Source organism: Pristiophorus japonicus, chromosome 1, assembly GCF_044704955.1.
Source record: "Pristiophorus japonicus isolate sPriJap1 chromosome 1, sPriJap1.hap1, whole genome shotgun sequence".
NCBI classification, from domain to species: domain Eukaryota; kingdom Metazoa; phylum Chordata; class Chondrichthyes; family Pristiophoridae; genus Pristiophorus; species Pristiophorus japonicus.
In genome coordinates, this window is record NC_091977.1 from 400,694,091 (window position 1) to 400,710,797 (window position 16,707).

At 43.7% G+C, this 16,707-nt stretch overlaps 1 protein-coding gene across 6 annotated transcripts in view; it reads left to right on the forward strand.

Annotated features, from left to right (window-relative positions):
• The window catches only part of LOC139274924 (high affinity 3',5'-cyclic-AMP phosphodiesterase 7A-like), a 270,952-nt gene that overhangs the window by 82,446 nt on the left and 171,799 nt on the right, over positions 1-16,707 (forward strand). The gene's annotated exons all lie outside the window — the stretch shown is intronic.

Genomic DNA, 16,707 nt, shown 5'->3' on the forward strand with positions numbered 1-16,707 from the left:
AGCCAAATCCTCCCACTATTTTCGGATCATCTGGAAATTATGGACAAGCTCAGCCTTGTTGACCATTCTCTATTATACCTTGACTCTGCTCCTTCACCTCCCAAGACCTGTACAAAGAGCTTATAGGCTCTTTTGGCTCAAAGATGAATGTCTCTTTTTCTCTTCTCTCCTTCCCACCCCACATCTCTATATTCACTGACGTTGCTGATAGCTCCCTTTGCTCTTGCATCCTTCCTCTTGCCTTCAATACCACCTCCTCCTTTAAAAGCATACCTATGGCCCCTCTGACTTTTCTAACTATCCTATCCCAAACAACCTTTTCCTCTCTAAGATTCTCTGATATTTTGTTGCTTTACAGTTTTGTGTTCATCTTTTCACTAGCAGCCAGTCTGAATTCCTTCACTCTGGCTTGTGCCTTGCCCAAAGGACCACAATTGCACAAGATAAAAGCTCACGGGGTTGGGGATATTTTATTGGCATGGATTGAGGATTGACTAACTAACGGAAAACAGAGAGTCGGGATAAATGGATCATTTTCCGGTTGGCAAACAGTGACTAGTGAGGTGCTGCAGGGATCGGTGCTGGGTCCTCAACTATTTACGATCTATGTTAATGACTTGGATGAAGGGACCGAGTATAATGTAATCAAGTTTGCTGATACATTGAGCCCAAATTTCCCCAAAAGTGACCCTGTTTTTTTGGAGTAAGTAGCTTTTTTTGGAGTAACTTAAAAATCGCGAATTTCCCCATTTAACTTACTCCAATGTAAGTCAGTTAGTTAGGTTTTTTTCTAGTTCAGTTTGTTCTTTCCAAAAGGGGCGTGACAAGCCACTTGCACCTCTTCTGGCCATAGAAGCAAATTTGGCCAGATGAAAGTTACACTGGCCTAAGTTAGTTTGGAGTATGTGGCCACTTTTGTAGGCACAGAAAAACCTTACCTACATTTAAGAAATCAGCACAGGTAGCCAGAGATGGAGGGGGGCTGGGGCGGGGGGGGTGGGGGGGCGGGCGGGGAGGAGGTGAGTTAGAGGATTCCAAAGCTCTAAAGACCTTCACAACATCAGCACAACATTACAACATCTTCAGCACAACATCATCACAAATAAAGAAAGATAAATCAGGTACATACAATAGAGCAGTCCTACCTTGCCAACTGCAGAACGCACCGGCTAGCCCTTCCACCAGGGCTTGGGGCGGCAGGCACGCATGACTGTAGGGGTGAGGGATTTTTACTTTGTACAGTTGACCCTAAATGTTGCGTGATCCTAATGGAGGATGATTCAGTTTTGATGCAAAATATCTTTTATTGTAAATTTTACAGTGCATTTCAACGATACCACTAACAACAACAGCCACAACAGGAAAGAAAGTCTGCACCCATCCCTCACCCACATCTCGGGGAAAGTGCATTCCTTATAGGGTCGGTGAGGGGGGGGGGGCGGTTGGGGGCCTGGCTTCGGTCTGACCGGTGGCTGGTGCATGGAGTGAGGTGGGAGTGGCATTTGAGTCTCTGGCCTTTGTGCCCTGATTGCAAAAGCCAGCTCTCTCATGGCATCTGCCATCATCTGCACACCCTCTGAAATACCTGCCCTGACCACGTCTTAGTGCAGAGATTTCACCCGACAGTGTCGCGACCTCATCACACACCCCACTGACTGCCGCCACGAGTGATCTTGTGAGGGCATTGGTCTCCTCACCCAATGAAACAACCTGATTAACCTCTGCTGAGGGCTGCCTCTTAGGAGAGACTGGTCGGCTTCTCCTTCCCCTTGCAGTGAGATGGGGTTTGAGGAACTGGGCGGTACACACTGATTCAGATCACGTATAGAAACATAGAAAAGTGCAGGAGTAGGCCATTCGGCCCTTCGAGCCTGCACCGCCATTCAATAAGATCATGGCTGATCATTCCCTCAGTACCCCTTTCCTGCTTTCTCTCCATACCCCTTGATCCCCTTAGCCGTAAGGGCCATATCTAACTCCCTCTTGAATATATCCAATGAAATGGCATCAACAACTCTCTGCGGCAGGGAATTCCACAGGTTAACAACTCTGAGTGAAGAAGTTTCTCCTCATCTCAGTCCTAAATGGCCTACCCCTTATCCTAAGACTATGTCCCCTGGTTCTGGACTTCCCCAACATCGGGAACATTCTTCCCGCATCTAACCTATCCAGTCCCGACAGAATCTTATACGTTTCTATGAGATTCCCTCTCATCCTTCTAAACTCCAGTGAATAAAGGCCCAGTTGATCCAGTCTCTCCTCATATGACAGTCCAGCCATCCCTGGAATTAGTCTGGTGAACCTTCGCTGTACTTCCTCAATAGCAAGAACGTCCTTCAGATTAGGAGACCAAAACTGAACACAATATTCCAGGTGAGGCCTCACTAAGGCCCTGTACAACTGCAGTAAGACCTCCCTACTCCTATACTCAAATCCCCTAGCCATGAAGGCCAACATACCATTTGCCGCCTTCTCTCCACCTGCTGTACCTGTATGCCAACTTTAAATGACTGATGAACCATAACACCCAGGTCTCATTGCACCTCCCCTTTTCCTAATCTGCCGCCATTCAGATAATATTCTGCCTTTGTGTTTTTGCCCCCAGAATGGATAACCTCACATTTATCATCTGCCATGCATTTGCCCACTCACCTAACCTGTCCAAGTCACCCTGCAGCCTCTTAGCGTCCCCCTCACACCGCCACCCAGTTTTGTGTCATCTGCAAACTTGGAGATATTACACTCAATTCCTTCATCCAAATCGTTAATATATATTGTGAAGAGCTGGGGTCCCAGCACTGAGCCCTGCGGCACTCCACTAGTCACTGCCTGCCATTCTGAAAAGGACCCGTTTATCCCGTCTGCTAACCAGTTCTCTATCCACTTCAGTACATTACCCCCAATACCATGTGCTTTGACTTTGCACACCAATCTCTTGTGCGGGACCTGTCAAAAGCCTTTCGAATGTCCAAATACACCACATCCACTGGTTCTCCCTTGTCCACTCTGCTAGTTACATCCTCAAAAAATTCCAGAAGATTCGTCAAGCATGATTTCCCTTTCATAAATCCATGCTGACTTGGACCGATCCTGTCACTGCTTTCCAAATGCACTGCTATTTCATCCTTAATGATTGATTCCAACATTTTCCCCACTGCTGATGTCAGGCTAACCGGTCTATAATTACCCGTTTTCTCTCTCCCTTTTTAAAAAAAGTGGTGTTACATTAGCTACCCTCCAGTCCATAGGAACTGATCCAGAGTCGATAGACTGTTGGAAAATGATCACCAATGCATCCACTATTTCGAGGGCCACTTCCTTAAGTACTCTGGGATGCAGACCATCAGGCCCCGGGGATTTATCAGCGTTCAATCCCATCAATTTCCCTAACACAATTTCCTGCCTAATAAGGATATCCTTCAGTTCCTCCTTCTCACTAGACTCACTGTCCCCTAGTACATGTATGTATGAATAGGAATTTGATTGTCTATGTGATAATTGCATGGTTGACATGTATGTGTGTGGCATTGAGTAAAGCAAAGCACAAAGGTGCTACGTCTAATCCATAGGCTGTGCTGAGTTCACTAGTCTCAGCTGGGGAGATGGTAGGGGGCACTGCATTTGGTTTCATCACACCCGAGCCGGGGAAAGGGGGTGGTATTAAAGCCAAGTCGGATCCTGTTCTTATCAGTGATCATAGACATGCACTTTCCAGTAGGGGTCATTTGTTGTGCCTGACCTCATTGTTACAAAACCACATTTAGTGACTGCTCAGCTGTTTTTAAAACTGGATGCCATTATCTAATTGACAATGTTCCAAAAATTAATTAAAATATCATTATTGTAAATTTATTTATGGTTTTGGTGATATTGCCAGTTGTTAAAGGATTAATCCTTTGTTGATTTTTTTTTATTCTAAGGGGCTATTATGAGGACAGAGGGAAAAAATGCTAAATGCTTATATTCCGAAAACCCAATTGAGATTTAAGTGCCGAAAGAATAGGCTAGAGTAAAGACCAATATTCTAATGTGAGCAAGATCTGGGACTTGCTACAAAAATGCCACTGCAAATTTGACACACCAACTGGTAGAAAGAAATTAACGAGAACGTGAGGAAACAATATAGAGAAAAGAAACATAAGGGAGAAAAAAGGAAGTCCAAGAGAAGAGGGAGAAACCGAGAAGTAAGGGAGAAGGGAGGCACCGAGAGAAGGGTGACGGTGCAGTGAGAGAGAAAGAAGGGAGAAACCACGAGAGTCAGTTTTTGTATGTAGGTTGGAAAGCCTTTTTGTTTTTGAAAATTAAATGGAAGAGTGTGTCAAACTGTCAGCAGCACAAATGTATCGATGACAATTTTGTTAGGTCATCTTTTATAATTAGGCAAAAATATGCCAGTAATGTGGGAATTCTTGAATTCTTATCCTAATTTACTTTTAAAGACTTCTGACTTGTATTTAACTGTGTAGTACTTCCCCATAATTTAGTGCCCCATAACACAGATGGTTTCTATTTCTAAATTGCTTGTGACTATATAAACACCCCAGAATGAGACTGATGATAAAATGCATCATGATATAATGCAGATGGGAAAAAATACAACCAGACCTCAATGGCAACTTATATTCAAAATAAATCTACATTTATACATCGTGTGCTTAAAGGTTTATCTGTGTTTTATATGGCTTTGATCCATCATTAGTATTCTTGAGAAAGAATACAAATAGTAAGCTATTAGAACCATGCTTCTTGAATCATTTTTCTTCATTATCAGAGACACATATTTCCTTGCCTGGTTAGTGACCACCAGAATGGCTCATCCGTCAGACAGTAGAACGAGTGACTCAATTAGTGTTCCTAAAGGCAAGGTGCTCATTGTCTAGAGCAACTGAGTAATACAACAGTCCAGCCTGCCACGTGTTTGTATGATGGCCTAGAAAACGACTGATTTTGAGATGGTTGAAGATGCCCTATAACCCATACGGCTCATTTTTGCTGCACATGCTGAAACATTGTGCTTGCACAACAGAGTTGAGCTGCTTATGGAGTGACTTCACCTAGTCCAATATCAACTGTTTCCACATCTCGGTGTAAATAGGAGCTGAAAAATCTGCTGTGGACAGTTATAATCTATTAATTACATAAATTATAGAACAAAACAGCATTTTTTTTCTTGTCTCATTGTCTGTGCAGAAGAAATTGACAAAGGAGAAGTGGAATAACAGTGCCTCATTTATTTGCAGGGCTATGGGGAGAGAGTGGGAGAGTGGGACTAATTGAAAAGCTCTTTCAAAGAGCCGGCACTGGCTCAATGTGCCAAATAGCCTCCATCTGTGCTGTGAGGTCTATGATATCCCCTAAGGGTTTCAACAGTAAATCCTCATGCAGTTTGATCTGCAACAGAGAAGTTTTGACATGACTGCAAAATTCAGAGTTTTTGTATGTGAATATCTCCTTTGTGGCTTGTGACAGAAAGCAAAATTAGAACGTGAATGCCACACCTATTTAAACATGCCTGCTCCAGACATTGAGGAAATGATGTCTACTGAGTTTTAGAAAATGTACTGCACAGACATTCCAGATTTGAGCTGTGTTGCTTCTTGTATCCTCAGTGTCCCGATTGGCTCAGTTGATGCTGAATGGCCAGGAATTTCCTCGGCTGCTCCCAATACACCAGCATAACTTTATGGGAATGTAGCAGAAACCCTGGCGAAGTTACAGCGACACAGTGTGAGTGTCTCCAAGGAAATTGCCGGACAATGTTTTCCAGACTTCACTATGTCCAAGGTTCCAAGTGAAGCTGCCTCTCCCCAGTTCAGAGTGGCAGTCTCCTTAAGCACAGTTCACAAAGATATTTTCTGCTACACCTCCCCTTTCACAAGCACTTTTCCCTCCACAAGCACCACCAGTGGCTGCAAGCACTATTATTCCTTTTTTTCCTTGCCCCTTTCTGATCTTTGCTGAGTTTTGTTTTGCTCGGTCCCTCCCTTTCCCCCCTCCACATTCCCACTTCACTCCTCATGGGCTTTCCTTTCCTTTTGTCCCACCTTCCCTTCATCCCCTCCAACAGGTCACAGCTCTTTAACAAAACAATATTACTGCAGCTGAAAATGCTTTACAAAAAACTTTTTAAAAAATCGTATCTGTTATCCCCACATTGCTATGTATCTCACTTTAAGGTTACGATGACAGTTATTGGAATGACATCTGCTGGAGTGTTGTATGTTTAGCAATTTGTATTAGCTGTTTTAACGTAGTAAAACGTCCTAAGGTGCTTCACAGGAGTGTTTTAAGACAAAACAAATACATTTGACACCGAGCCACATAAGCAATTACGGCAGATGACCAAAACCTTGGTCAAAGAGGTAGGTTATAAGGAGCGTCTTAAAAGAGAAAAGATAGGCGGAGAAGTTTAGGGAGGGAGTTTCAGAGCGTGGGGCCGAGGCAACAAAAGGCACCGCCACTGATGGTTGAGCAGTTATAATTGGGGATGCTCGGCAGAATTTGAGGAGCGCAGACATATCTGGGAGGTGGGGGTGGGGGAAGGGGTTGTGAGGCTGAAAGAGATTACAGGGATAGGGCGGGGCGAGGTCATGGAGGGATTTGTAAACAAGGATGAGAATTTTGAAATCGAGGCGTTGCTTAACTGGGAGCCAATGTAGATTGGCGAGCACGGGTGATGGGTGAGCGGGACTTGGTATGAGTTTGGACATGGGCTGCTGAGTTTTGGATGACCTCAAGTTTACATAGAGTAGAATGTGGGAGTCCAGCCAGGAGTGCGTTGGAGCAGTCAAGTTTAGAGGTAACAAAGGCATGGATGAGGATTTCAGCTGCAGATGAGCAGAGGCAGAGATGGGCAATGTTACGGAGGTGGAAATAGACGGTTTTAGTAATACTCCAGATTTGTGGCCAGAAGCTCATTTCAGGGTTAAATATGACACCTAGTTTGCTAACACTCTGGATCAGCCTCAGACAGATGTTAGGGAGAAGGATGGAATCGATGGCTAGGGAACGCAGTTTGTGGCGGAAACCAAAGACAAAGACTCGGTCTTCCCAATATTTAATTGGAGAAAATTTCCTCTCATCCAGTACTGGATGTTGGACAAGCAGTCTGACAATTTAGAGACCATGGAGGGGTTGAGTGAAGTGGTGGTGAGGTAGAGCTGGGTATCGTCAGCGTACATGTGGAAATTGACACTGTGTTTTCGGCTGATGTCGCCAAGGAACAGCATCTATACCTCTATATCTTGAGAGACATAAAGAGGAAATTTTAAGCACAAGAATAATTATTGATAAAGGAAGTAAAGTAGGACTTTAAATAGGGCTTTGGACTTGCACTTATGGGTACTGAAGGAAATGAGAAGCAAAATTGGTCACTCTGACAAAGGATTGAACATAATACTGATCTACATATTGTGGCAAAACATTTGTGTATGCACATTTCCTGTTCCAAAAATGTATCATTCTGTTATTTTTCCTTTCAGCAGTGGGCTGCTGTCAATTTCAGACTTTCATCTTGTTTGTGGGCCTCGATTGTGGAATACTTCACTGTTTGGTGAGATTGTTGATCCAGTGAAGTTCTGCACCTGTGGGCTGACAGTTGGTTAAATAGATAATGTAACATTATGGTAGTGTCCTGAGTGTAACAATTTTTGATCCATCCAATAAAAGGTACCTGGAATAAGGTGAAAGGTCCTTTGTTTATAACTAGGACATGCCTCTTCTAATCCCTGCCATCTCTATGCAATCTGAATTCCCTCTGTATCTGTGCTTCTGTACATTTTGGCTGCTGCTCCGGAGCTGCGCCCATTACTTCTGTCTCCCTTTTTTCCTCTCTAGGCCCCCCTAACATCTCCTCGTCCTGTTCTCCATCGTGTCACGTTTCTTTTCTCCCCTCTTGCGTACTTTGCCTCCCTCAATTCCGCCTCCAGCCCTTTGTTACTCTACCTTCCTATTCTCCTGCTGTGGTCCCAGATTTGAATTCCCCTTAAGTAAGCAATTTGAGTAAAATATTTGAGTAACAGTACTTGTCACTGCCTCCTTACAAGCAGCAATCCCAACCGTCACATCCTCCTCTCTTGCTGACCTTCCTGCCCAGTGAACATATTGGGTGATAACCTTGTCAACCTCCTTCCTAGATGCATTGGTGGTCATTTTCCAACATTCCATGGACTCTGGATCAGTTCCTATGGATTGGAGGGTAGCTAATGTAACCCCACTTTTTTTTTTTAAAAAAAAGGAGGGAGAGAGAAAACAGGGAATTAGCCTGACATCAGTAGTGGGGAAAATGTTGGAATCAATTATTAAAGATGTAATAGCAGCGCATTTGGAAAGCAGTGACAGGATCGGTCCAAGTCAGTATGGATTTATGAAAGGGAAATCATGCTTGACAAATCTTCTAGAATTTTTTGAGGATGTAACTAGTAGAGTAGATAAGGGGGAACCAGTGGATGTGGTATATTTGGACTTTCAAAAGGCCTTTGACAAGGTCCCACACAAGAGATTTAGTGTGCAAAATTAAAGCACATGGTATTGGGGGAAATGTATTGATGTGGATAGAGAACTGGTTGGCAGACAGGGAACAGAGTCGGGATAAATGGGTCTTTTTCAGAATGGCCGGCAGTGACTAGTGGGGTATCGCAAGGTTCAGTGCTGGGACCCCAGCTATTTACAATATATATTAATGATTTGGACGAAGGAATTGAATGTAATATCTCCAAGTTTGCAGATGACACTCAGCTGGGTGGCGGTGTGAGCTGTGAGGAGGACGCTAAGAGGCTGCAGGGTGACTTGGACAGGGCAGATGAGTGGGCAAATGCATGGCAGATGCAGTATAATATGGATAAATGTGAGGTTATCCACTTTGGTGGCAAAAACACGAAGGCAGGTTATTATCTGAATTGTCATGTATCTCACATGACTGTATATAACTGTATCTTGCCATGCTATACATGACTGTAACTGGATATGACCTGTAACAATAAGCATACCTTACCACCAGGGGTGCACTTGCAGGAGACACTCCATACCTGTCCCACTGTGGTATATAAAGGGAGGTCTCAGGCAAGTGCAGCACTGGAGAGCTGGAATTAAAGGTGCAAGTCCTGAGTGACCTTGACTTCAGCATGTGTCTCGTGTAAGTCAGTACATTAGAGTCAGGACTTAACATGAATGGTGACAGATTAGTAAAAGGGGAGGTGCAATGAGACCTGGGTGTCATGGTACATCAGTCACTGAAGGTAGGCATGCAGGTAGCAGGCAGTAAAGAAAGCAAATGGCATGTTGGCCTTCATAGCGAGAGGATTTGAGTATAGGAGCAGGGAAGTCTTGCTACAGTTGTACAGGCCCTTGGTGAGACCACACCTAGAGTGTTGTGTTCAGTTTTGGTCTCCTCATCTGAGGAAGGACATTCTTGCTATTGAGGGAGTGCAGCGAAGATTCACCAGACTGATTCCCGGGATGGTAGGACTGATGTATGAAGAAAGACTGGATCGACTCGGCTGATATTCACTGGAATTTAGAAGAATGAGAGGGGATCTCATAGAAGCATATACAATTCTGATGGGATTGGACAGGTTAGATGCAGGAAGAATGTTCCCGATGTTGGGGAAGTCCAGAACCAAGGGTCACAGTCTAAGGATAAGGGAGAAGCCATTTAGGACCGAGATGAGAAACTTTTTCACCCAGAGAATTGTGAACCTGTGGAATTCTCTACCACAGAAAGTTGTTGAGTCCAGTTCGTTGGATATATTCAAAAGGGAGTTAGATGTGGACCTTACGGCTAAAGGGATAAGGGGGTATGGAGAGAAGGCAGGAGTGGGGTACTGAAGCTGCATGATCAGCCATGCTCATATTGAATGGTGGTGCAGGCTCGAAGGGCCGAATGGCCTGCTCCTGCACCTACTTTCTATGTTTCTATCCCACCACTGCAGTGCTCATCCCACCCACCACTGTACCCAGGACTCTGCCATTGGAACACAACTATCACCACTTTTTTCACCTTTCCCTCCAGGATGTCAGTTCACTCATGAACAAGGCCCTATCCATCCTTGACCTTATTGTGGATGATTGAATTGACATCCTGGCTTTGTCTGAAATTTGGCTTACAGGTGGAAATACTTTGCCCCTTACTGAAGTCTCTGTGCCTGGCAATATTTTCTACCACATGCCCTGCCCTGCCCAAACCACTGTGATGGCAGTGTGACTGCTATCACCAAATCACACCTGGGTCTCCTTTTTTTTTTCTACTCTCTCCTGCCCCCTCCGCTCTGCCCCCAATCCTTTAGTCTACCTTTATATATCACTTTGTTCCATCCCTTTCGCATCTCCTTTAAAATCCCTGTTATCTTCCCCGCCCCCCCCCTGTCCCCAAACAGGCTTTCCACTGAGACTTCCTCCCTCAGACTCTGAAATGAGACTCCTCATCCTTGGTGATTTCAATCTTCTTCTCGGCGTTCCTTGTCCTCTCCTCTGAATTCACTGGATTCCGTCCAAATGATAGTCATGGCTATGTCCTTGACCGTACCATCTTGTGGCCTCTACTTCCATAGTTGTCGTAGAGGCTGTGAAGTTGCGAGGCTCACATTGCGTACTATGAATTCCATATAGCGAGAGGTCCTGTGGGAAGGAGGACAGTAGGAGTATGAGTTTGTGTGTGTGTGTGTGTGTGTATTGGCACTAGACTAAGACCTTGCTTCATCAAGCCCGTGTGATGGCTGGTGTGCAATGGCCACCCCACTTTAAAAGAATTCACGCACAGACATCATCCACTGTTTAAAATAAGTTCATCAGTCACCTGAGTACTCATTTTTAGTGTGGAAGCAAATCATCCTCAACCCTGAGGGACTGCCTATGTTGATGATGATGATGATTATGTGTCTCTGTCAAAGACCATGCTATCCATGGCCACTTACAGTAACCTTTACCGTCACATCCTCTACCCCTTTCTAAACCTGCTGCGTTCTGTGACTGTCCCTGGAAAAAAATCCCCAAAATTACGGCTTCTCTTTCTAAATCTGAGGTGTCTAGCCTTTGGCCCTCTATTTTACTTCTACAACCATCCATTTACTTAATTTCTCCTTCATATCCATCTTTGATTCCTTTGTCCCCAGCAAAACAATTACTCTTTCCCATTCTTGTTGATTTCCCCCTGCTATAGCCCTCATTTTCATACATACAAATCCAAGGGGTGAAGACTTGGGGGTATCTGGCACACAACTAATTTAACCATCCATCTCCAGATCTTGACTGGACCACATCAGTTGCTGTTGGGCCGCACACTCCTCTGTCACAACCACACCCAACACCAGGAGCATTCTGGAAAGCAAAGATAGTACTCAGCTGATTTTCTCCACAACAAACTATTTCTGTAAACTCCTCTTCTCCGCCTTCTCCATCCTTACCTCCAACACCAAATATGAGGAGCGTTATCACTAAGATTAAGATTGAGACCATCCATTTACCTGCTTTTGCTGCTGACCTCTCCTTCCTCTTGTCCACCAACCCAAACATCCCCCTCCCGCCGCCCGCCCAGCCCTAGCCCTCAACCCGCATTTTCCCCTATTTAGCACCCTTTGTATCGTTTCCGAGCTCATTGTCTCTGAGCCCCACTTCCTGTTCCCTTGACTGCATTCCCATGAAATTGCTGATCACCCAACTTCCCTTCCAGGTGCCCTTGCTAGCTAACATTGTAAATAGTTCCCTCTTCTGGTATTATTCCATTTGGTTTCAAAATTGCCACATCACACTGCTCCTGGAAAAAAAACTACCCTTGATCCATCTTTCCTTAAAATCTACCATTTTTCTCAAGTTCGTGAACATGTCATCTCCCAAATTCATGCTAATTTTTACTGCAACATCATGCTTGAATTTGGTCCTTCATTGCCGTGACCTTTTTGGGTAAATGTTACCTCAACAGTCACTCTCCTATACCCAATTCTCCATGCCCCAATTCGCCAAAGGAACTCTACCCTCTTTGGACCCAAGCTCCGTGTACACCATTGGGCATGGTAATCTTGTAGTTATAACACTGGAGGGGTAGCACCCAGAGGTTGTATTTAAATTGCACCATGGTAAATTGTGAAATTGAATTCAATAAATCTTGTAATTTGCAAGCTAGCACCAGATAAAATTACCTTGAAAGCTTCTGATTGTTACAAGAACCCTACTGGCCCTTTAGCAGCGGAAGGAGCGTGCGGCAAACCAGACTCCCCACCCGCCCTTTCCTTCAACGACTGTCTGTCTCAACTGTGACAGAGACTGTAATTCCAGTATTGGACTGTTCAGTCAACTAAGAACTCACTTCGAGTGGAAGCAAATCTTCCTCGCTTTTGAGGGACTGCCTATGATGATGATGATGATGATGGGTCCTTTAGGGAAGGGACATGCCACCCCTACTAATCCGGTCTACATTTGACTCCCGTTCCACACTTACTAGTTGATCCTTAATGCCCTCAGGGCAAGTAAGGACATTTGCCCACATCCCAAGAATTCTCTCCTCCAACCCTCCTTGTTCATATTGACGGTCTTCTTCTCCCTTAAATGACGTTAACACTCTTGCCCCGACACAGCAAAGTTAAGCTGGTACTCTTCCACTCTAACCAGTTCAAGCTAGAAATCTCTTCCCCCTCCTCCACCTTTCAGCTTCTACTTTCTTCTCTCCCCTTCATTACCAACCATTTCTGATTACCTACTTCCTCTCCCTTTGTTTCCTTCTCTCTTGTCATGTATTCAACTATCATTGTAACCCATGTATAAGCTGACCTAAGTTGTACACCTTGAGAACATTGACCACAAGGGGGTGAACTTGTGGGAGGCACTCCTAACCTGGACTTTCAGGTATAAAAGGGGAATCTCCGCCCACCTTCATCACTTGAGGTCTTGGTAATAAAGATAACTGGTCTCAGAGTGACCTTCTCTCAAGTATGGGCCTCCTGTGCATTTATACTGTATAGAAAGGACATATCATCTCTTGTTCCTTTCATTGTTAACCATATCTTGGCCAACTGGTTCCAGATGTGCAGTGTGATGCAAGTTGCATAAATACTGGTGGGCACCTTCTTCCATTCCTCTTCTTGGGGGTCAAGCAGAAACCCCTTCCTCTGATTTACTTCCTGCGAGAATCTTCACGATCCCATCAAAGAATTGGACAAATTGCTGGCCTCCGGTGTCCTTCCAGAGAGTGACTTGCCTAAGTCCGAAACTAGAGTCTTAAACTTAAATAAAGCCAATTACATAGGTATGAGGGGCGAGTTGGCTAAGGTAGATTGGAAAAATAGATTACAAGATATGGCGGCAGATAAGCAGTGGCTAGCATTTAAAGAAATATTCAATAATTCTCAACAAAAATATATTCCATTGAGAAACAAAAACCATGGGAAAAGTGATCCATCTGTGGCTAACTAAAGAAGTTAAGGATAGTATTAGATTGAAAGAAGAAGCTTAGAATGATGCAAAGAATAGTAGTAAGCCTGAGGATTGGGAGAGTTTCAGAAACCAGCAAAGGATGACCAAAAAATTGATAAAAAGGGTGAAAATAAAATGAGAGTAAACTCGAAAGGAATATAAAAACAGATTATAAGAGCTTCGCCAAGTATATAAAAAGGAAGAGAGTAGCAAAATTAAGCGTTGGTCCCTTAGAGGCTAAGACAGGAGAAATTATTAAGGGGAATAAGGAAATGGCAGAAATGTTAAACAAATATTTTGTATCTGTCTTCACAGTAGAAGACACAAAAAGCATATCAAAAATGGTGGGGAACCAAGGGTCTAATGAGTGTGAGGAACTTAATGTAATTAATATAAGTAGAGAAAAAGTACTAGAGAAACTAATGGGACTAAAAGCTGACCAATCCCCTGGACCTGACTGCCTACATCCTAGGGTTCAAAAAGAGGTGGCTGCAGAGATGGTGGATGCATTGGTTGTGAACTTGTGATCTTCCAAAATTCCCTAGATTCTAGGGAAATATGAGGTTATTCATTTAATGCAACACTGCTATTCAAGAAAGGAAGAAGAGAGAAAACGGGGAACAACAGGCCAGTTAGCCTGACATCAGTCAGTGGGAAAGTACTGGAATCCATTGTTAAGGGAGTGGTATCAGGGCACTTAGAAAATCATAACATGATTAGGCAAAGTCTGCATGGTTTTATGAAAGGAAAATTATGTTTGACAGATTTATTAGAGTTTTTTCAGCATGTAACTAGCAGCCTAGATAAAAGGGAACCAGTGGATGTAGTATATTTGGATTTCCAAAAGGCATTCAATAAGGTGCCATATAAAAGATTACTACATAAGATAAGATTGGAGGTAATGTATTAGCATGGATACAGGATTGGTTAACTGACAGAAAACAGAGTAGGGATAAACGGGCCATTTTCAGGTTGGCAGGCTGTAACTAGTGGGGTGCTGCAAGGATCAGTGCTGTGAACTCTGCTATTTACAATCGATATTAATGACCTTGATGAAGGGACCGAGTGTATTGTATCCAAGTTTGCTGACGATACAAAGCTAGGTGGGATAGTAAGCTGTAAGGAGAACATTTGCAAAGGGATATCGATTAAGTGAATGGGCAGTAAGGTGGCAGATGGAGTATAGAAACCTAGAAAATAGGTGCAGGAGCAGGCCATTCAGCACTTTGAGCCTGCACCGCCATTCAATATGATCATGGCTGATCATGCAACTTCAATACCCCACTCCTGCCTTCTCTCCATACCCCCTGATCCCCTTAGCCGTAAGGGCCACATCTAACTCCCTCTTGAATATATCCAACGAACTGGACTCAACAACTTTCTGTGGGAGATAATTCCACAGGTTCACAACTCGCTGGGTGAAAAAGTTTCTCCTCATCTCGGTCCTAAATGGCTTACCCCTTATCTTTAGACTGTGACCCGTTTATTCCCACTCTTTGCTTCTTGTCTGCCAACCAATTCTCTATCCACGTCAATACATTACCCCCAATACCATGTGCCTTAATTTTGCATACTAATCTCTTGTGTGGAACCTTGTCAAAAAACTTTTGAAAATCCAAATACACCACATCCACTGGTTCCCCCTTATCTACTCTCCGAGTTACATCCTCAAAAAATTCTAGAAGATTTGTCAAGCATGATTTCCCTTTCATAAATCCTGTCACTGCTTTCCAAATGCGCTGCTATTACATCTTTAATAATTGATTCCAGCATTTTCCCCACCACCGATATAATTCCCTGTTTTCTCTCTCTCCTTTTTTAAAAGTGGGGTTACATTAGCTACCCTCCAATCCATAGGTACTGATCCAGGGTCCATGGAATTTTGGAAAATGACCACCAATACATCTACTATTTCTAGGGCCACTTCCTTAAATACTCTGGGATGCAGACTATAGGCCCTGGGGATTTATCAGCCTTGAGTCCCATCAGTTTCCCTAACACCATTTCCTGGATAATAAGGATTTCCCTCGGTCCCCTAGTATTTTCAGGAGATTATTCGTGTCTTCCTTAGTGAAGACAGAACCAAAGTATTTGTTCAGTTGGTCTGCCATTTCCTTGTTCCCCATTATGAAATCACCTGATTCTGACTGCATGGGGACCTACATTAGTCTTCACTAATCTTTTTCTATTCACATATCTATAGAAGCTTTTGCAATCAGTTTTTATGTTCCCTGAAAGCTTACTCTCATACTCTATTGTCCCACTCCTAATTAAACCCTTAGTCCTCCTCTGCTGAATTCCAAATTTCTCCCAGTCCTCAGGTTTGCTGCTTTTCTGACCAATTTATATGCCTCTTCCTTGGATTTAACACTATCCCTAATTTCCCTTGTTAGCTATGGTTGAGCCACCTTTCCTGTTTTATTTTTATGCCAGACAGGGATGTACAATAGTTGTAATTCATCCATGTGATCTTTAAATGTCTGCCATTGCTTATCCACTGTCAACTCTTTAAGTATCATTCGCCAGTCTATCCTAGACAAATCACGCCTCATACCATCGAAGTTTTCTTTCTTTAAGTTCTCCGAATTAACTGTGTCGCTCTCCATCTTAATGAAGAATTCTACCATATTATGGTCACTCTTCCCCAAGGGGCCATGCACGACCAGATTGCTGATTAATCCTCTCTTGTTACACAAGACCCAGTCTAGGATGGCCTGCTCTCTAGTTGGTTCCTCGACATAATGGTCTGAAAAACCATCCCTTATACACTCCAGGAAATCCTTCTCCACAGTATTGCTACCAGTTTGGTTAACCCAATCAATATGTAGGTTAAAGTCACCCATGATAACTGCTGTATCCTTATTGCACGCGTCCCTAATTTCCTGTTTGATGCCATCCCTAACCTCCTTACTACTGTTTGGTGGTCTGTACACAACTCCCACTAACGTTTTCTGCCCTTTGGTGTTTCGCAGCTCTACCCATATAGATTCCACATCATCCACACTAATGTCCTTACTATTGCGTTAATCTCTTCTTTAACCAGTAATGCTACCCCACCTCCTTTTCCTTCCTGTCTATCCTTCCTGAATATTGAATACCCCTGGATGTTGGGTTCTCAGCCTTGGTTACCCTGGAGCCATGTCTCCGTAATCCCAATTACATCATATCCCTTAACAGCTATCTGCGCAGTTAATTCGTCCACCTTATTACGAATGCTCCTTGCATTGAGACTCAGAGCCTTCAGGCTTGTTTTTTTTAACGCTCTTTGTCCTGTTAGAATTATGTTGTAATGTGGCCCTTTTTGAT